Source organism: Thunnus albacares, chromosome 1 (assembly GCF_914725855.1).
Source record: "Thunnus albacares chromosome 1, fThuAlb1.1, whole genome shotgun sequence".
NCBI classification, from domain to species: Eukaryota; Metazoa; Chordata; class Actinopteri; order Scombriformes; family Scombridae; genus Thunnus; species Thunnus albacares.
Genome location: NC_058106.1, coordinates 27,943,511 through 27,966,198, shown reverse-complemented (window position 1 = coordinate 27,966,198; position 22,688 = coordinate 27,943,511). Strand labels below are relative to the sequence as shown.

Here is a 22,688-nt window from a genome sequence, read left to right as displayed (position 1 = left end):
AAACAAACCGACTGGTGTTACAACTGCACATGAGTGATAACTAATTATTATGCTTTCGACAGTATGTGGGTCAGAGAAGAGAGAGGAAAAAGAGTGAAACCTGAATATTGATAATAGAAAAAGAACAACGGTTACTTATCTATCAAAGTATGATCCGCTGTATAAGCTAGATCCAGTGGACAGAAATCGAAGCTAGTTATATGTAAAGTATGATAAAGTAATGCACTGAAGCTTGAAATTCCTTCAACTGTGAAAGTAATTTCCACTGAAAAATCCCCTCAGCTTCAGCTGTCACAAAATGCAGAATAAGGTAAATTGTAGAGTCATAGATTACAAGTAATGTTACTTTTTGTGTGTGCATGTTTTTTCATTTTTTTGACAGTATATGCCCCTATGAGTACGGGGAAATTTCATGCCACTTTATTTTAAGTTGATCAAATTATAAACCCAAGTGCACAGTTAACTGTAGTTAACAGCAGTGTTACTCCAGGGTGATATTCATATGGACTTGAAGGAAAATACTAGGTTGATTACCTTAGCTAAAGCCCTGCACTTAGGCGCAGATTTAGCAAATGGAAAATCTGCTGACATTTGTGTGGTGTGTGTACACACTGACGCGAGTAAAGATGTGTTTTTATTTGATTCAAGGTCATTTGGCTTTGCTCGGGTTGGGGTGACATTTGCTTGTGATCTCATTCTTCATGGAGAGATGCATCACTGTAGGGCTGGGACTTGTTTCTCCACTTTCCTGGCACAAATGACTCCTCGTTCCCAGAAAAGGAACATACTAATGCTCTTTCTCTCTCTCTCTCTGTCTTTCTCCCTCTCTCTGTCGGTCACACACTGACAACACGTGCACATAGACTGCATCTCCTCACTGAATGACAGTGTGAATGTACCTCATCAGCGAATGAGTCACTCTACTACTCTGCTATTATGATGATTTCTCCCTTCTGTGTATTACATCATGCAACAGAGGGTTCTGCTCAGTTACATTCACCACAATAAACACCCTCCGAGTGCACTCATTTAGACTGTGCAGGGGTTTATTAGTCAACCTTGCATGGAAAACATTATGGTAGATCTCTCGAATCACTTTTTTATCTAGTTAATTGTGTATCCATTTACCGAAAAGAACAATTGTTTTTCATTTTGGCAGTGAATCACAGGGCTGACATTAGAACGGCTAGAACATTTGTGTCACAAAAAAAAACACTTGTCCCGTCCCTTTAACCTGCATCCTGTGGATGTCTCTGGGGTTAAAGGTGAAGGATGAATCCATATTTCACTGTCTCACGGATTCCCATATGCCATTAGGCAAAGTTCGGCTTTCCGAATATCTGTGACTGGGTCGACACACTCAAAGCCATTATATATATTGCAAGCCTTTCTCAGTGAGGGATAGCAGAACACTAATCAATAACAGCGTTCATCTGGCATAATTGCTGAATTTCATGACAGTGAGAGAATATGAGTGTTACTTGAGGCACACCGATATTCCATATAGCAGCCACAAATTGGTCCCTTGTGCTTTAATCACACAAGCAGTTCAAATCATTGACTTTGCAAATCATTACATCTCACAAGGCATTGTGTCCGAGACTACTGATGTATTGAAAAGATGCTGCAAAGAGAAGATACTACATGGACGGGAAGAATAATTACAGTCCGGTTGCAGGGTTCTTACATTAATCCAAAAGAAAAGATTAAATTAAACTCAACCATTATAGCACTCTGAGATGTCGGGGGCAGAGAGGAACAATAGCGCTCAACTCCTTCTATACAGCAGAACATTGTCTTAATTTAATTTATTGGGTGTTTATTTAATACTTATTATGTAGGACACAACAATAAGTGAGGTCTAATTCAATTGCATAAAAAGACATCCTTAGGCCACTTTTCTTGTGTGTGAACACTATTTTAAGCTCCATTTATGTTGTTCAAATTAAACATCTCAGAGTTGCTGGAAGCTTCTTGTGTTAATGGAATCCCACATAGTGGATTGTGTGGGGAGGAGAGCAGATGAATCTGTATTCCCTGAATGTGTCTGGGCAAAAATCAATAAATGCAAGCACAGCTCCTCGCTTCTGACGGCTGTCCCTGTCTTTGCATGGTGGACTAATAGAAAAATAATAATTAAATCCAAATCACCAGATTAATTTGTTTTCCATCAGTCTCAGGAGAGATCTTTTTTTTTCCTGTTTCTTTAGTGGCTCATTATACTTTCTAATCAAGACAAAAAAAAAGTCCCTCTTTTAGACAGACATGCTGTCTCCCTTCCCCCTTCTCTTCCCTGTGGTGTGCTTTCTCGCATTGCAGTCATTGTGCTGGCACTTATTATGTTACAAATGACCGAGGTACGGCAGGCATTCTCAGTGTGCATGCAAAGAGGGCCCACCCTTCTATGCTGCTAGTGCCTTCTCCTAATGACGATGCTCAGAGTGCCCCCCGACGCCGCCCCATGCCGCCCCCCCCCACACCCCACACCCCCCACTCCCCCCATTCCCGCCCCCATGTGCTCTCTTTAATGAAGATTCTCCAATGCAATTAAAAATCCTTGCTTCTTGCTGCTACTGTATGACAAACAGAGCCACTGTCATTCCTCATGGCCTGTCATTCCTGCTACAAGAGGAGGAGGAGATGGAGAAATAGACCAGGGTGCCAGTGGCTAGAGAGACAGATAGAGAGGATTGTGTGTGTGTGTGTGTGTGTGTGTGTGTGTGTGTGTTTGAAGAAGAGCAAAACCCCCCACCATCTCAACAGGTAATGGAAAGGGGCAGAGAGAAAAATCAATGACCGAAGAACATGGAGAGCAAGCTTATAAAATGGCTTTAACTGCACATCAAAAGCTGAATAAGGGGTTCTGTGTCCATCTCCCAAACTCGGGTGATCATGAATGTTTTATCAGACCCCCAACCCACTACCACCTTTTTTTTTTTTTTTTTTTTTTAAGCATAAAAATGTATGAGTTCTGAATAGCATCTTTGCAGCTCTTGCAATAACATCAAAAAAGGTTAGGGTGTCACTTTTGGATGTTGTGACATAACAGCAGAGAGAGGGGTGGTGGTGGTGGTGGTGGTAGGGGTGGGGGAAACAGCATACATTTATGGTCATTTATAATGTTTATGAAGCATTAATATGAATGTGCCTGTAAACCAACACTCCATCACGCCGCTAACAATGAGTTCATTGTTTGTGTGTGATTTACGAGGTGTCTATAAACTAACAGTGAACAGTTTGTTAATCCCGTATAATACCTGTTAAAATGGATACAACCAGTACTGATGTGACATGTAGAGACACACCAGTTGGCTGTGGCTCTGTGACCCATCCTCATCCTCATCAGGGTGGGGCATATAAGAACAGTTGCCCACTCCATCTGCAACCCCCCCCGCCCCCCCCCCCCCCCCCCCCACCACCACCTCCTCCCTCCTATACCCCACCCCCTTGTTGTTTTCCAGTTGAATGAAATAATCTTCCCCCGTCTGGAAACCCAGTCTGGGTCAGAGGGCCTGCGTTCAGCCTGTTGCTTATTGTGTGTTCAGAAGAGGAGGTAAAGCATACAATTAGGCACAGATGGCTGTCTTTGCCAGGCAATGTATTGATCCTATCCCGAGGAAGATCTGTCCCATTTCTGTTTTTGTTTGGCATATGCCTTCTAATTTAGAGCCCGTGTGAAACTGATTTGTATTTGTTTGATCACCTATCATCTTCTAAAGAGATCGTCATTCGGTCAGTTAACAGTGACACACGTGCACTTTTCGTGACTCGGTGTGAAGAGATGACTGTGGGCCAAACTTAATCGACAAAACAAGGATTTTCCTCATTTTGTTGTTATTTCTTGTTAAGTAGTTTATTGATCAAACTGCAGATTTCCTTTTAAAACTCATTAAAAAATAATTTCATATAGTAGCCTACAGTATTGGCGGTATTATTAATTCCTAATAGCACCATGAAATTGATCAGCCCATCACCTGAGCATCCAGGTTCCTTTAATCTAAACAAAACTTTATTTAAATAGCACCTTTCAAACAAAAATCTTGTCTAAAACATTAAAACTGTACAACTTCTCTTTCCTCTGTAAGCTGCCTTTTTTTTCTAAACATGCAGGTATAATTTGATAAACATGCTTAAATACACCTTTTAAAGCTTAAATTCAAGCCATAAACCTACATGATCATGATTAAACTGATCAAAGTTAAATGAAAGTTTAGGTTTTTATAAGAGAATATATGGCTGTTTTAATAATAATGCACCCTATTGTTTTTTTAATTTTTTTATTATGTTATTTGTTTACACCAGTGCCCAATAATCGCCACTGGTCTAAATGTTTTTAAAGATGCCACTAACAACATCATAAATAAAGTTACTGCTGCATCCCTGCCGGTGCTGTGGAGCTAAATGACAATGTCGCATTTGTAAGTAATAACGGTCAATAACTGTATCCTTCGTTTACTACGGCCGTGGCTGCACAAATAATAAGTTTTCTTTGTGTGGCAGTAGTGAGCTGACGTCAGGTCGGTTCCTTGAAGTGGAGCTGAATAAACCTTGAGAAGAGTCTCCTTCAATCTGCTGTTAGTAACTAACACACACACTCACACACACCGAGACTCAATTACTGCCCAATTCCCTTCTTTATCATTCGTCCCCGACCTTCTTTCATAACCAAAACCGACCAAGGAAAAAAAGAGGCGAGAAGAAGACCAAGCCGAAGTGTTAGCTGAACTAAAAAACCCACGCTGGAAATAAGTAAAGTGTCGAAACTAAAAAAAGGTAAGTGTTTTTTTTTTTTTTTTTTTTTTTTATTTCACTGACGCTGTTTTCCCCCCATCATAGAACAAGCGATGAGCTAGTGCGTAGAGCTGGCTTCGTTTCTAGTTTCTTAGCTTTTTTTTCTCTTCCTCCAGCTTGTGTTTAACTGGTTTATAGATAGTTACTTGTTTTCATGTTACGATGTAATTCATTCAGTCGGTGTATCCCGTGGTCGACAGCGGATACATTTGATCAAATCCGTAAAGTTTCTTCTCTTTAATATAAAAACGAAGTGTTTTTTCCTCCTCTTGAGTGGTGACCTGATAGTGGGAATCGTCTTTTGTGTCCGTCTCTCCTTTTCTCTCCCTCGCACCGTTCACTACGGGGGCTGTTGTATTTTGATAACAACTTGTTTTTATCATTGAAGAATTAAACTTTTTAAGGGTTTATGGTGTTTTTGCTTTTATCGACCCGTGTTACAATGTGCAGTCGTCGGGTTTTGGTTGCGTATTTTTGAGCTTGGATGTTGTAACCGTCAACGTTACATGGGGGGGTAACTAAGAGGCGCTGGACAGCCGTTGGTCCTCGCTGTCCGTCCGTTAAAATCCATCCAGTTTAATAGTCCCTCGACGCGAAAATAAAACAATTAGCGACAAATACATAAATATCCCCTTCGCTTCGGATTAAGTTGGACGTACAATATTCATTTCTTTCCCCACAGCGGGCTCAGAGTTTTGAGCTTTTCGTTGTTGCTAGTTTACATTGCTGGGCAGCCTGCCGGGGAGCTGCTATCGCGGTCGCTTCCTCAAACGGAGAGTCATGCAGGCAAGCTAGCAGCCGCTTGGCCGAGTTGTTGAAATTTATCCCTTTGTGTATATTACAATATCCTCCATTTTTTTCTGCCCCTTCCAAAACAACAAGCCTCTCGCCATCTTGGTTTGTTTTAAATTCGTCCCCCAAAGAACCCCGACCTATCTTTCCCCTTCTCTCTCTCTCTCATACACACACACACACACACACACACACACACACGCTCACACACACACACACACACATACACATACACATACACACACATACATACACACATACACACAGACACACACACACACACACACACACACACACACACACACACAAGGCTACTTTAAAAGGAAATGGATCCACGTTTTTTTTCGCAAGTTTTTGTCAAAAGTTTTAGACTTTGGTAAGACGGGAGTATCGCGACCTGTGTGTGGTTTTAAACAGAAACTGAGGGTGGTGACATGAGTGTCAGCGATGTTTTGAAGCGCATTTTATCAGCACAGTTGGTGTTAGTGGCTAAGATGTTTGCTTTAAAAAGCAAATATAAAGTGACGTAGTGGTAGGCTATATGTCAGGATTGTGATTTTTTTTTTTTCGAGGAGGGGGGTGGGGGGGAGACAGGTGGATGTGGTGGCATTTTTGGTACAGCCTCAATTCAAATAAAGTATTTGTGCTTTTGCAAAGCTGGTATTTTGTTGTAATGTGATTTCAGCGTTTACTCGGAGCTGCTTTATGTTTATCTTTGCAACTGAACATGAATGAATGAAGGGAGGAGGAGGAGGAGGAGAGGAAGGGGAAGAAGAAGGAAGGATATTAATTACCAAGAATCCTATTAGGGGAAGAATTGAAGTCAAATTTTGAAAACTGGATGTCATTGCCAAATAACAGCAATTAGACAAGCTTTGAATCATTAAGTTTGAAATAATCATATGATTAAAAATGGCCATTATTGCCTTTAAAAAGACACAATTATTTCTGTTTAATTAGTGCACTGATGTTTACACAAAGTTGAATTGATGTATGGTTTATTGATTAATTGACAAAACATGCATCTCTCACGCAGTTACACACACATCAGATCGCCCCTGACAGAGCTGTAATGCTGGTTTGAAGACTGAAGAGTCTTCCCAGAAAGAATTAGCCAGTGACTGGAAAATGGTGACCTTATTTAATTTCTGTCATCCATCTTGCACAAGGTGTCATTTTAGTTCACTTATTTCAGCTCACACGATTTTTTTTTTTTTTTTTTGCTCTGTCCCTCAGAGTTCAGACTTGATCTCACTTCTTCCCCATGTCCAGTAAGCAGTTTAAGAGAGAGGAGGGGAAAAGAAAACAAACCGAACAAATGCTTTGAAATGGAAAATCTGATCATTTCACCTCCCACCTCTTTTGTTTGCCCGTTTATTGCTGCAAAGCTGGAGTGCAGAGGAGCAGATGTTTAGCCAAACATGAAGGCGCGGTGCCTCTGTCCTTATGGGGATGGCTCTCCCTCCTCTCACTGCTGATGCATCGACATGACAGCTGCTTGATTTCATGGAGCTGCTAAGAAGCCATTAGTGGTATCAGTGAATTGAAACGGAACAGTGTCTCTCAGTTTCCTACCACTATTACAACTGTCTATTGTTAGCGTCATTTTGTTCAGATTTGTTTAAATGTGTGTGTGTGTTGGTGTGTGTGTGTGTGTGTTGCTGCGTGTCCGTGTGTGCGTTTGCGCGCGTGCCAGTGCTGCAGCTGAACATACAAACAACAAGAAGTACTAATATACTTGTGCAGCGTGTTTTTCCCATAATTTGAGAGGGAGTGAGCAGGAGCAAAAGTGAAAAAAGGGGAACAAATCTGTCAGAGTTTGTTTGCCATGTTGGTTTGAAATGAAAGCACACTGTGCTACCTCAAGCACACTCAAATCAGAGATGTCTCTCCTTGCCAGGCCAAGAGAAAAAAAAAAAAAACTCTCAGTTGGAGTTTTATTCTCTCTCTCTGTCTCTTTTTTCTCTTTCTCTCTCTCTCTCTCTCAAATTGGAACTGTTGTTTTTGAAGAGATAAAGGAGGACTTCCGCTTGACTTGAACATTCAGGAATTAAGGATAGACATAGTTAAGCCCTATTTGCATGTCTACCAAAGTCACAGCAAACGGTTGCTATTGACTAAGCTGATTAGGTGAAATTAGGTTCACGAGCTCTGTGTCTGAGGGTGCTGAATCTGACAGAACTTGGACAGCTTTTGAGAAGACAATCCCATGTGCACACAAGGCTGTATTCTCTATAATCCTTTAGCATTGAATATGGGGCTATCTTCTTTTGGAGGAAACCCAAAGCTTTGTGTTCTTTTGAAAATGAAGTGAAGTGAGATTTATTAGGTGCGCATGATATATTGATGGAGTTTTGTTTTAGTATCACTTTGCATTGGGAACGATGTCATATCCGATGTGTGAAGCATGTGAACGATTAATCTGTTGATTAGAAGCGTGTAAGCGTGCACTTTTATCCATCTGTGCCATTTTTGCTCAAATGTTACATTTACTAGCCTGTTTTGAACGCACACAGCTATTTAACCTTACTCACCAGTGTTTTTCTGGAAACTTTCGTGAGGATTGAACGGAGCTCATTTCTCCCTTTTGATATTCACTCAAACTTGTTATCACTTGTGGCAACACCGTGCATGTCGGCATTCAAGGTTGCACCTGCTGTAGAAAAAATGTGTGAGCAAAGAAAATGTAAAGCAAAACAAGCGAAACATGGCGCTAATGTATGCTCGTCGTCCTGACTGATTGCAGAAAACCTGAAAACTGCAGTGTTGAAGTCTTAAATCAGGACGAGGCAAACAGCACCTTTAAGATGTCTGCAGTAAACTGCACTGCTGGAAACTATGACAGATGTGGTATTGTAAAATTAAATGTAAATATCCGTCCGTATTGTTGTCATATTGGCAAAAATGACCAAAGAAATCATCAGTTATTGGATTTTAGTAAGTACTTCAATATTTTGTATCCCCAAGAGTCGTTTAGTATGACTTAACCTTGGGCAGCAGTATGTTTCGTATTTTCTATGTGACAGGATGTATCATAGTGAACAAGGTGTAAGAATCAGTCTGTTGATAATTTGTAAACCTAATTATTTCATGGCTTTGATAGCAGTATTTTATATTTAAACAGATTAATTAGACCTACAAACAATCTATTGATAATAAATGCCATCTGGGATCCCTGTCAAATCTCTGCATGTTAGCGCTGACACAGAGCTGTGAAATTTAGAAAGGAAGTAGAGGTCTGCTCTGTGTTGACCAAATGATTCAAGAATTAATGTTACACAGAGTCCTGATCATATTTCCTCATCCTTCTCCATTTGAAATCCATTTACATATGAATGTGCACGAAGAAAACAATAATGACAAATGAAATAATATACCAAGGACTGAGGACTTTAACAGATGTTTTTGAAGTAGACATTAATCCTATAAGGGCTAATGGCTCTTTGAGAAGAAGCTGCATTTTAGCAAAAGCCCTAAAAGCTTCTAGGCATTAGATTGATATCTTATTGTTACAAATCAAATCGGTGCTGCTGTGTGTCTGTCTTGGCCTACTACTGTTTTGTACAGTTACAGGCCCATGCAGGCAGCTCACTTATGTGTTTACATGGCCTCACAGGTTAATGTCCTCTCAGCTGGAAAGTTGGTTAGCTCTCAGATGATCTACCTAACCTTATGTTACCTTGCTATTTTGGTAACACTGCATGTTCACTGGATGTCCTGATAATCATCAGGGTACACAAATAATTGTCTAAAGTGCATGCTGCAAAAGTGACAGCCACTACTCGAATAGCCCTTTCAAATAACGTGGCTGTGTTTGACTGGAGTCGCATGATGTATAATGAGAGATGGATCTATATTTTGAAAACTGTATTAAGCTAATGAGATAGGGCACATATGTCTCCCATTGTGGAAACAATTGAACAATCTCAACTGTTAATTAAGACTAAACAAATCAACACTCATTTGAGTTTTCTCTGCCTTTTTGTGTAGATTACATATGGCGGATTAATTACCGAACAATAAGCAGTGTAAAGTGCAACTGGGTCACCCCGTGTTGACTTTCAGGAGACAGAAGACAGAGCAGCCAAATTTGGGAGGGAAAGGCGATAAGCTGCTTCTTTGCTGTTCGTCCCCTGGGCCTCTATTTATCATTCAATGTGAGAATTTCCTTGATGAAAGTCAAGGTTGTTTGTGCATGCTCTGTCTCGTTGGGATGCCTGTTTTTCCACCAGCAAGGTGAAAAGGTTGATTTTCCCCCTCCAAAGAGATGCCTTGTTTGGAAAGTCCAGGCTAGTTTCTTTTAATGAAGTCTCAAAAGGTCTTGATGATTTTTTTCCACTTCAGGGCTGTTTTTTTTTTTGTTTTGTGCATTAGTGAGGAGATGAAAATACAGATGTACTACTTGTTTTGTGGAGCTGTAGAAACAGCACGCATACAAGTCCTCATAATTCACTGTTTGTCTCCATCACATATTCACAGTGATAAAGACGTAGCGAAGGAGGTGATCACTTAATGTGAGCTGAAAGCATCCATTTAATGTGCTCTTTATAAAATGCAAGAGTCGCGAGAAACAACAAACATGGCAACATTGTCGAGGCATTTCCTGTCTTGAAAAGAAATCGCATCAGTGTTATTTGGATGCATGAAACAGAGACATTAACATCACCTTGACTAGGCTGGATTAGAACAGCATAAACACAATGTAAGGGGATTTGTTTTACTAAAAAAATAAAAAAATAAAGGTTTCAGTCATTTTTACCCCTCCTCCCCATCTTGTCTAGGTGCCTATCATTTTGTTTCAGCAGGAACTTGATTATGGAAATGGCGATGAGGTCTCGAAAACCTGCTATTTAGTTTGATGTTTACCACACCTTGACATTCTCAAGCCGTAGCAGGGGGGCTGTATTTACACTTTTCTCTGGAATTCACCCATGCCGGCTGCGCTCAGATGGGAAAAGGATACAGGGAATGGAAAAGAAATAGGAAGAAGGTTTCGGATGTGGGAATGGGAATGATATTGGTTTCTCTATTGGTGTGCCTCCTGGGTCAGTGGGGTTCTTGATGATACTTATATAGAATAGCTTGTAGCAGGCAGAGCAGCTGTGAGCCTCGGTGTTAAGACGCATGCACACACACACACATACACACAAACACACACACACAAGCACTTGCTGTCAGAACACAGGCATTCACGCATAGGGACAGGACACACACACTAACACAGATACACACAAATGCATGAGATTGCACCTCGACAGCCCCCATTTATTGATCTTCTTCAGCATTTAAAATCTGGTCACTGCTGCCACAAAGCCTTTTTATTTTAGCTGTGCTGGCAAAGCCTGCTCCAAGCTAAGCCAGAATTTTAAATATTTAACTCCTACAGAATGCCACGAGAAATGACAAGGATAGAGAAAAGCAAATAGGAAAGCAGTTTTGAGCTGTGCGATAGCTATATGTGTATTTGTTCAGAACCGTGTTTTATGTAAACCACACTGGTACAATCAGCTGTCTCTGTGTACGGCTTTGTAAGCGCTACAGTTTGGAGTAAAAATCTGCATATACAGCACCTTATCCTTCATGAAGTTTTTTATCTGGAATTCATGGGCATCTGCTATTCCTCTTCAGTAAAAGTTACAAAAAAAGAAAATGAGCGTTCACTCTAAATCTAACTTAACTCAGTACTGACCTACATGGCCTTACCTTGTTAGCAGCGCAGGCTGAAATGCTAGCAGTCACTGGATTAGTCATTATTGGACCTGAGACAAGCTGCTGTTTTTAGCATTTTAAGGTTAAAAAAGGATACTCATGTTAAGAGCAGCGACTCAACGTTGTCTAATCCACTGAAGCCCTATAGCACGTAGTGTTGAACTGAGCACAGTCATTGCCATCTCTTCCTTTGAGTACAATGTGTTTCTCTTACTCGGTTCTCAGTGCACACTAAACAAGGCATTAAAAATTAATTTCCCCTTTTATTCTGAGGTGGTCAGAGTGTTCAGTTAGTCTCAGGTGGTGTACAGGAAACGATCTGACTAGCTCTGTTCACATTACATTTCGAAATAATTTGTCTCGAAAAGGTCAAAGCACACTTTAGTGATTTTGAAACACTTCCACATTGTCGTGAAAATTTATGTTGCATTAACATTACTTATTAAGAAAAACCACGAGGCAGCCAAGCCACAAGGGTTTTTCTCATCCAGTTGAACCTGCTGCTGTTGTTTTTCTCCTGTCCAGCCATGAAAGCCTAGCCCGCTCAGTCTGCATGGTGCTGTGGCATTGTCCCGCTTTCCCCCCGCTCTGTCTGTCTGTCTCTCTCTCACACTCTCTGTCTCTCTCTCTCTCTCCCGCTTGTGCTCTCTCCTTCTGAACGATGACACTGAGAGACAGCTGTAACGTGAGACGCCTCTCGATCCTGGCAGGGGCTTCGAGAAGCCGAGGCAGAAGGGAGGGAGAGGCCTTTATCTGAGACTGGGGGCGCTGACCTCCCTCATTCCCCTTCTCTTTTTCTCCTCCTTTCTCTCTCTGTCTCTGCGTTTGGTCGCATATCCTATCCTCCCCCCACTAACAGAAGCCAAGACTGCACTCTTAAAAAAGTGTCATGTGAAAACACTATCTCCCCCGACAGCAGTAACCTGATGAATGAAATAGGAAATAGCGCGTGTTGTTTCAGTTTACACCATTTATAGCTGCATGTTGCTTTCAAATTCTCAACATCTCTGCATATACACAGATGCTTTAATTAAAGAAGGGTTTACAGAATATACTGAGTGATATTACAGTGACATGTTTGTGATCTGTATAAAGACACCGTGTGTGTGTGTGTGTGTGTGGATTAGGGCTGCATGATATATCGTTTCAGCATCGACATTGCGATGTACGCACGTGTAATAATCACATTGCAGGACGCGTGATGTTGAGTAAGGCGAATTATCTCAAACACGTCATGCTACAACTTTTTTTGCTGCTCGATACAAAAGGAAAACTCGCAAGGTTCTCATTTTCCATGACTAATCTACAAGAAAAGTCCACCTCATATTACGTAATTTAGTCTGATTTAAGGGTTCTTGGATACACCGAGTTTGATTAGTTCCCAATGTGCTCCGGTGAAGGAGTGCACCTCATCAATTTATCAGACAACCAAAGCAGGCCCCGCTAGTCGCCTACCACAACCTGAAAATGAGCGCTGCCTGTTTACGTTGTTTGATAAACTGATCAAGTGCGACCTTTCACCCAGAGCACATAGCAAACTGATCGCTGTGCATACAGAGTCTGCGTGTAAACACGCATGGGACGCGGCTACTGTCGCAGATGATGTCGCCTGGATGCTAGAGGCAGGAGATCAGTTACGTGAGGCAGCTTTTAAGTGCGTGTATTCCCGTTATCGGCGGCGCCTTGTCCTGGTGCTGGTTAAAAGTTAAAAAGTTATTGTCACAGGGTTGGTCCAGGCCCTAATGTAAGAAACGCTTAATACACACAACACAGAGACACAAAATTTGCAGTATCCAGATCCAGATAAATCTGTTTGTTGCTTGAGTTTGAGAGTTTTACCATCCTTAGCTGCGCCGGGAACCCTGTTTATCTTCCACCACGCAGATTAAGCATACAGTTGAAGATTGTTAGAAATGAAAGATTACACGTGTGTAACACAACTGCGACACGCAAATCCATTTCTAAAATTTATTAAGTTTTTCCCAAATACCTCACCACCTGTTCTCTCTCCACTTTACCATGCCGGTGTCAGGGTCGCGTACATGAAACTGAAAGTGGAGGAGTCCAAGCTGAGTTCTGGCGGAGGGCTGAACCAAGTGTGGTAGAAGTAGGAGGGGGGTTTTGTGTTGTTAGAAGGGGATAAACTTTTTAAATACCCAAATGATGAAAATTATGACTGCAAGTCTGTAAAATCTGTACATGAATATACATGTATCTGGTGAAATTTCCTATATTTTTTCATATCGCAATATATATCACAGAAAAAAAGATATCACAATGACAGTTTTTTCCAATACCGTGCAGCCCTAGTATGGATGTAGATGGAAACATCCACACATCCCCTGGACTCTAGGCTATGGCTGCTAAATCCTCTGTGAGAGCTCCCGTGTGTAATCCAAACATTTAGAGCTAATTTAAGCATGCAGGCAGGAGCAGCATCCTTTAGGAAACAACAGCTCTCTTGCTCTCTCTCTTTCTCCATCCTCCACTGTGTGCATGTGTGTGTGTGTGTGTGTGTGTGTGTGTGTGTACTACGTATGTGTATGTGTGTGAGTGTATGTCTTGTTGTCGCTGGAGGGAAATGAAAGCACTCAATCACTCACCTGTCAGAGTACTTCAAATTCTGTCCATAACACACAACCCCACACACGTACACACACATACACACACACATGCACATGCACACACACGGACACATATGTGCATACACACTTACCCCTGAGGGTTTGACAGGACTGGCCCTTTATTGACTCCCTTGATCAAGGAGACAGCAGATCCATTTAATAGAAACTGCACACACACACACGCAGGCATTGAAATCAAAGTGGATTCACATCTGCTCTCCACACAGCTCCACTGTAGGCTTTTTCAGCTTATACAACAAAGCTAGTAGTCAGTTTAAAATTGTTGCTACGTTGGGCGTTGAATTAAATTTCGAAAGCCTATACTAATAGCCGTCATAATGTTTTTCATTGTGGGGGTTGGCCGGCAGTTTGCTTGTCACAGTTGCCATGTTATTAAACCAAAACACCTCCGATTTGCTCTCTCAACACATCTTGTGTTATTGTATAGAAGGTAACGGTGCCATGATACAAGCCCAGCCTGGGTTATAGACATGTTCTGTTGGCCTTGGCCCCTGCGCTCCCCAGTTGGCCATGTTTTGTGCTGAGTGTTTTGGAAGGCCGGTTAGCCAAGAGGGTGCTGGGAGGAGATGTGACAGCTGTGTTGGTCACGGCTACTCTGACCTTCACACGTCATCTTGATGGATCATCAAGGCTGTAACGATACACTGAACCTGTTGTGTAGGCCTGATTATCTGCTGGTGATGATCTGGTCACATACTGTACTGATATTGTCGTTCCAAAATGTAATTGTGGACAGTCACCAACCAGGCCAGGTTGACTGCATATCTTGAAGGAGATTTGTCTTGCAAAGAAAAACAAGAAAAGGAAGTGGATTGGCTAATGCAGCGATGGGCTTTCTGCCATTAAGAGAAGAGTTATCATGGCAGTTGGCAACACAAAAACATGCGTATGTACACACGCACACAATCGAGCCTGGTATTTCATATATTACCTACCTCTCGCAAATGGATGCACTAATGTTCTGAGCTTTTCGCCAGTCTCAAAGTGCTTTACTTTCTGTGTGGTGTAACCCGTTCCCTTGAGATGGCACTTGCTCCATCAAGTCAAGGAAGAAACCATTTAGTGGAATGACAAACACACACACACACACACACACACACACACACACATACACATATATTCACACACATACACCGGGAGGCTGGGAGGATTTGAATTGCACTTAGACAAACGTTTCTCACACAAGTTCTTTATTCCTCCACTGGCTCCCTACTTTGCCCTGAACATACACTTACTCACATACAAAGGTACTTGCACAGAGATTCCATTTTGTCAGCTTTCAGCCCCAGATCATGTAACGATAAAAGATGCTGCCCTGCAGTTAAACACTGCCAGTAAATCACAAGGCAAAGAAAGCTGGGAGAAGCACTTATTTTTAAGCAGCATGAGAGACCACACTGGGGGGGGTGAGAGAGGGGGGGGGGAGGGGTTGAGACAGATAGGGAAAGACAGAGAGGGAGAGAGAGAGAGAGAGAGAGAGGAAGAGAGAGCTTCTTTGTGCACTGTGTACTGGCATTGTGTGTGATGAAGAGATGAATCACTGCTATTTAGGGATTGGTTTCCTGCAACTGATTGTGTGACGACTCGGTGGCGGACAGACTGTCAAGACTTGCCTGTTTTGTTCTGGGGGCTTCAGGAAAATGTCTGCGGCCAAGTCTCACTAGCTCACTCCCACAGGGCCCGGTGTGCCAGAGATCAACAGAGACAACAAAGACAAACACCTCACCAGTGTCGCTCTTCTAACAAGGCATCAAATATTTAAAAGCAAGGGATTTTAGGCCAATCTCAATATGTGTATTTTCGGAGTACACTTGTTTTCCGTGCTTGGAAATCAACAGAGTTATTTGTAAAGAAGGCTTGCATGCAACATGGTGTGTGACCTTTCTTTCTGTCTTTCTCTCTTTCTTTGTGTTGTCTTTTTTTCTTTGTCTCTCTGTCTTTCTGTGGCTGTTACAAAAGTCAAACCCTTGTGTTCAACCCCATGCAGTTGCCTGAGAGCTGCTGTATGAATCCTAAAGTAAAGTCAACATCTGTGTGGCTGAGGTGGAGGGGTGGGGGGTGGGGGTGGGGGGGGGTGATTAGGGAAACCAAACAAGATGATTCAGAGATATGTCATTACAGTTACACTGTCCATGTGCAAGTGTGCACCAAGTATGTGTTACCACTAAGTATAGTGTGAGAAATGAAAAATAATGGTAACTGTAAGGATTGGACCAGACTCAGAAGAATGTAGGAACAACGTGAGCCAAGGGGATGGGTGACCATAGACAAATAGAAATACAGGAAGACACGGCTGTAGATATTGAACAGTAAACCAGGTAATAAGCAGGTGGGACTTAAGGTAAGTTCAAGTTACAATGTAGATTTATCCACAGATTCAATTAGAAAATAACAAACTAAAAAAAACCAAACTGCGGACATAAAAAAACAATAAAGACCTGAGTATTTGTCAAAGTCTTTATAAGAGTCACAGTTCTCACTCTAACTCCAGTGTGTCCCAAGAGCTGTATGCGTGTGTACAGTTCAATCCTACCGCACTTGAAGTAGATGTGGTAATACATGAGTGTTCCTTAGTTCACAGCCGTCTTACTGCAGGCAACAGGTTCTGTATCTTGTGGGCTGGGCTCGCCAACCAGTACTGGAAAGGGTTTCTCTGGAATCCCTGAAATTGTCTCTTGAGTCTCTGAAATCTCCCCTGATGGCTCTGAGATCTCCTCTGAAGTCTCGGGCCATCTTAAGAGGACTCCACTCAAAAAACCTGACCTATGAAGAGGGTCAAGAGAAAATTATCTTTGTACTAATATTATGAGCATTTCTGATCATAGGATGAATCTTATGAAATCAACTTAATGCTCCAATTCACAAACTTCTGTTGTACAACATAAGCAGTTCACTTAACATTCATAAACAACCAAAATAATTAGTTCAGAGAGCTAATACTTTTAGTAAAAACTCAATTGCAGTTAAGGTGCATAATAGAAAATACAAATAACAACCTAAATTTCGTCACAGATGTTCCTTTAAAATATTCTTGAACTATTGTAAACTCTAAAAAATACCAGCGCTAACAGTGCAATTCACTAGCAAACTACATCTGAGTCAGCAGCTAAGCTGTAGCAATTGACACAAATAGTGCAAAGAGTGCATCAAAACAAAATAAAGAACAGTCTTTTTAATACACCAACATAGCAGAACATGTCTGCTTATCAGCAGTATTTCTTAACCCATTTCAGATCCAGTTAAGTCGCTAACACTTTTAGCATAATGAAATGGGATTTTACATGGCACTAATTAGCGTTGCAGCTAGTGGACTTTCAGGGTTGCTGCATGCTTTTTGAAACCAAATTTAATGCTTTTTAAGACCTTTTTAAGACCTCGACAGAGAAAATATAATACCCTTTCCACAGCAAAACGAATGCACATTAGGGCTGAGCTTTATGTTTGAAATCAACTTGACAATATTAATAGGGATATTTTTCTGGATATTTTTGCATCTCGATATAACACTCATTTGTAAAATCTCATAAAGTAATCAAATTAATGTAATGTAATGAACTGTGTCCCACTGTTATGCTTTGCATTAGATAAAACTCTTTGTGTTAAAAAAAGCGTTATAATTTAAAATTTTTATTTTAATTATAGTTTGCTTGGAATTGTTTATTTAGACAACATGTAAAACAATAAGGATATTCTGGTTGTTTTTGCACTCACAGAGCAGGTAACAGTTAATTCTCTTCATTAAGACTTCAACACGTTACAGTATATCTAACTATCATCCACTTTAACAGTCAATTAAATCTGTAGACACCAGCTAAGCGGTCACCGAGCTCCACACTAAAAACATTGTTATCCAGATTCCAGCAACTATCAGCAATAACAGAGGACTTTGTGTCTTCTCTGAACCCCCCTGGCTAACTGTCTTTAGCCGAGCATCATCTGTACTGTTTTGTGTACTTCTTTAATCCTGGTACTTTGGTGAGAGCAGGTGGCCTGTGGAGAACCAGTCGAAAAATTAACAGAAAAAGAAAAGAAAAGAGCTGGACTGGAGTGAGTCATGACCGAAGACCAAAAATCATATTTAAATGAGTGAATCATGGAGAGAGATTTTGGAGATATTTCTCATGCAACAAGGCATCAACTCAAAATTCAAGACATATAACAATAAAAAATAAGACTTTTAAAAACATTTTATGACCTTAAATCCTGAGAATCTAATTTAATTCTGATAATCTAATTTTTTTTAAGGATCTGCGGGAACACTGACTTTTAGATCGCTAACGTTTTCAGCACAAGTCAATGGAGTTGAACATAGTGAAAATTAACATCATGGCTAGCGGACATTTTCTCTCGTTAGCTACATGCTAGAAGTTGACTCGACTCACCGGTGCAATGAATTGACACATTAGCATGAAAAATGGTGTCAGGCCCAAGGACGCTGGAAGTAGGGGGTCCAAGGGGCCACTGGCTGCCCTGCTTTACCCTCCTCCCACATTCTTTTTAAGTTGCAAGTCATTGTATCCCTGCAAAAGCCCCTTTATTTCAACACTTGTGGTATGAAGATATTTCAATCATCACCATTCCCTCAAAGACATTAGGTAAAAATAAATCAGCCAGCTGATGTGCTGCTGCAACTTTATTTCTAAGTGAAACAACTGTTTGTTAATTAGACGCTTACACCCAGAGACGAAACCTATTCAGCACGCACAGACAACCAGCCAGCCAACACACACATTTTGAAAGTTCACATGAGTTGACACTTGTTCATGTGAAAGTTCTCGCGCATTGGTCATTTCATGATATTACATTGAAATGACGGGTCCAAAGCATTTTCTTTTTGAGTAAAGGCAATCGAGGTGCTCACAAAGTTTATTTAGGCTGTTGTGGGCTATGAATGACATTTTCACAACAACATGGCATGTTGACAATTTGCAAAGGTGAAGCAGTAGGAAAGTAATGTTTTTTTTCTGATTTTAAATATGGATTTGGGGCATGGCTGCTTACAACACAAAGACGATGTTAACATTCCTGTTGCCTGCTTGCTGTTACTCAGCCGCAGAAGCCTTACTGTCCTGTAAACTCGTACTTTTTGGTAATTGAACAAAAAAGCTTTCATTTAATTCCACAAGCACTAGTTAGCTGTTTTGTGTTTGGAATTATACCCTGCGGTGTAAGCAAGCTATGGTTTAAAAAAAAAGTTTTGTGAAAATCTCTGGTCTACGTATCTACCGCTAGATACACACACACACACACACACACACACATTTTGGCCCCTGCACTTCTGAAATGAGTCCAGCACCCCTGGTCAGGCCTCATTGCACATGCTAGAACAGACAGCGTTCTCTCTTTTTTATCCGCACTGTGATTTTATATTGTCAACATAAAGTATGAATTAACACATAAAATCACAACATTAACTTAAAACGAGTTCCTCCATTGTTTAGCTAAGTTTCTTACCACTTCAATAACAACTCTTTGCTCTCATCAAAGATTCAGATAAGACTGACACTTTGCCCTTTCACCTTCACTAGCGTGACCAGTCAGGGGGATGGTCGGGAGGTGGGCTGTTTGAAGCGTTCGATTGGCTAAAGTGAAAGTAAACTTGAATTTATTGGTGCAATATTTAATAAGAACATTTAATAATAATAAGAGTTTATTTATTTCAAGTGGAATGATATGATTTTCTGAATATTAACACAGAGATTTATTTTTATTGCTGATTTAACTACTCTGGCCTATATAAGCACGCCTGGAGTGTAAATTCAGGTAATTATAACTTTGCAGATAGTTTCTGTTTTTCTCTTTGTTTTTTTTTTTACTTGACCATGTTAATTAAATGGAAATTACTAAGTAATGATGGCTATTATAAGAATGACATTTGGATTGTTACTCATAAACTAGTGAATTCAGTAATTTGTTCCATCACTGTTATAAACTATGACACATAGCTTTGTGTCACTGTCAGAAACATGATAACATATTCTCCTGAATTAATACTTAGGTGAACCATCATTGATAAAATGGTAAAACCCTAGTAATAATGTCATTAATTATGTGATTTTTGAATTTTTTATGTAAAGAGCTGGAATGATTAGTAATCAATTAGGCTAGTCCATTGACTTACGATAATCAGTAACTATTGTAATAATCTATTTATCGCTGTCATTTTCAAGCATAAATGCAAACATTCCCTACTTCCACCTTCTTTTCTGTTTTTGTCTTCTGTGCTAGTAACATGAATATCTAATATTATTATTTTGTTGATCAGACAAAACAAGAAATTGGTCATCTCGGTCTCGCGGTGGGCATGTTTACTACTTTTTTTACACCATAATTATTCATAAGGACGTTGCAGTTGAACTAGGCTACAGGCATTTAGTTTGAGGAAAAATGTGTGTATTGTGATATTTTACCCATCTGCTATTGATGTAAAACTGGTAAGATCTTACAGTAAAATGAGGTTAATAGACTAACAGCCTGATTCTCAGTCAGGCAAATGATGGCAGACAGCAGTGGCTTTCTTATCCAGTGTAATTCACCTGCCTCGTGGCTGGCAAATCATTTTCTGTGCTGAAGCCCTATGAGCAGAGATCCTTTAATCATCAACTAATAGGCGTTTATGAAAAAGCTGAAGATGAATTCAGCCTACCTGGCTCTCTGTTATCATTATCACTGCGATGAGTTATCAAAGTATTTGCGTGCGTCTGTGCATGTGTATGTGTATGTGTGTGTGTTTGTCTGTCTGTCTGTGTAAGAGTGTGGATAATGAAGGGAACCATTTGCCGTTCCATCAGTGTAGTTATTATCAACACCTTCAGTCTAGGTGATTTCTGTTCAAGGATAAATTGAACTGTAATGACAGATTTGCGTTACATCATGTGCCACAGACATGACTGGAGGGTATCCAGAAAGACAAAATCACTCAGGCTCATGAACTGCAATCTTTTCTTATTTTACCATGGCACTCATTCCAACAAGTGACATTTACAGGAATTACTAAAACACTGCAGCGATGCTTCAGTCTGCTCGGATATTTTTGAAACTGTCTTTCATGTCATTTGGTAACTAAAACATATAATATAATTGTAATAGCTGACCAGATTTGTGCTGATAAAGCGTCCACTAGACTTGATTCTGTTGCTTTTGACCAGATGGATGTGTTTACTGTCAACAAAACCTTGTTAGATAGTTACCCACACACGCTACAACACTGTGCTGGTGTGTCTGGAAATCTATAAGAGTCTGCTTCCCGGTCCTTGTGTGCATGTTTATGTGGAGGCATGAATTTTGTGTGTATTCTTTTTTTTTTTTTTTTTTTTCTTTTTAATACCATCCAACCATGCAGACACACGTTGTTAATGTAGCTGAAAACTCTTCTACATCAGTTTGTATCAGTCATCATTTATATTGAAGGAAAATTATAGAGAAGAATAAATAAATAGATTTTTAAAAAATAGATAAAAGAATGAAAAGAAGTTGTAAAAAGTTGTAAAATCTCTGTGTGCTAGCTGTTATACGATATACAGTACACAGCAGAAAGGGCGTCTGTTATGGCGAGCTGCTTAGATTAGGCTCAGGCTGTAAGAGCACAGGAGGGCCTTAGAGACAGTGCATGAGAGATGGGCGTGAGAACGCTGGTAAGACTTGGTTCTCTGCAAGAACTGTCTTGTGTTTGGGGAAAATATCCTCACACTCAAAGCTCCAGTGTCTAGATCCATTTCTAACAAACAGGTTTTGCAAGAAAGGGGCTGAGGGAGAAAGAGAGTTTTTGTGTGTGTAAATATCTTTCTGTATGTGTGCGTAGCCGCAGCTGCGTTTCAAACGTCACTGTATTTTTTTTGTTTGATGTGTCTGTAAACCACAAATACTGAGCTGTGTAACTGTAACTTTGATATGCAGGTAGTTTTAGGGGCCTCACGCCCTTCTGGCACTCAACAGGGAAGCATTCAGCAGTATCACTGTACGGCATTAAAAAACTCTCCGTTTTATTATCACATAAATCAAAGCATGTTGGAAACACGTTTTATTCCTGTGACTCAGATTATATTTTAACACTGAACCACACTGATCTTTTGTTTCTGCTTTTTCTCCAGGTGTTACAGCAGTTATGTCAAAGAGCTGAAGACATCTCTAACAGTGAGTACATATTTACTTGTTCTCTTTTTCACTCTGAAACATGTTTGCGTGTTACAAAATACTTGACGCGTGACTTTTTAAAATATATATTGTCACACACTTCTGCTTTTTACCCTTTTTTTATGGCATGCCAGAACAAACTTGCAGACTCCTCCAGTTTCAGGCCTAATTTGATTTTCATTCATTCAGTGAAAGAGGATGTTTTTTTTCTCCACCAATTAAATTTAACAAGAGCCCCTTGAAAAGCAGTTGTTATGATTACATTACAAATTCGGGGTTCATTCAGTGAATCAAGCAATTAATTAGATTTCTCCCATTCTAATCAGAATATTTGTCTGAAACGTACGCGCCTAATAAACATCCTTTGAGTTTGCTATCTGTTCAGAGCCAACGTTGAATGTAAATGGTTGTTAACTGTGCCCTACAGTGCTTCAAGGGTAGGATCTCGGATTGTGTGTAGTTGTTTACGTGTAATGCTATGTGCGGCTTTAATCTCCCGCTCTGTCCGTCTCTTTCTTTTCTTTCGTCTTCTCTCTCTTTTCTCACTCTCTCTGTCTCTGTGTGGGAGCTATCTGCACTCAGGGGCGCGGCTGCATCCTCAAGGCTTCACTTCACACA

At 40.5% G+C, this 22,688-nt stretch overlaps 1 protein-coding gene and 1 long non-coding RNA gene across 2 annotated transcripts in view; one reads left to right on the top strand and one right to left on the bottom strand.

Annotated features, from left to right (window-relative positions):
• The first annotated feature begins 4,406 nt into the window (after positions 1-4,406).
• baz2ba (bromodomain adjacent to zinc finger domain, 2Ba) overlaps positions 4,407-22,688 on the top strand; it is a 76,696-nt gene continuing 58,414 nt past the window's right edge. Inside the window, exons 1-2 of the mRNA XM_044352745.1 lie at positions 4,407-4,773; positions 22,028-22,070. The gene's annotated coding sequence lies outside the window, so the exon portion shown is untranslated. The remainder of the gene's footprint in view (positions 4,774-22,027; positions 22,071-22,688) is intronic.
• The window catches only part of LOC122983079, an 8,767-nt gene continuing 2,362 nt past the window's right edge, over positions 16,284-22,688 (bottom strand). Inside the window, exon 2 of the long non-coding RNA XR_006403585.1 lies at positions 16,284-16,700. This is a non-coding gene — a long non-coding RNA (uncharacterized LOC122983079). The remainder of the gene's footprint in view (positions 16,701-22,688) is intronic.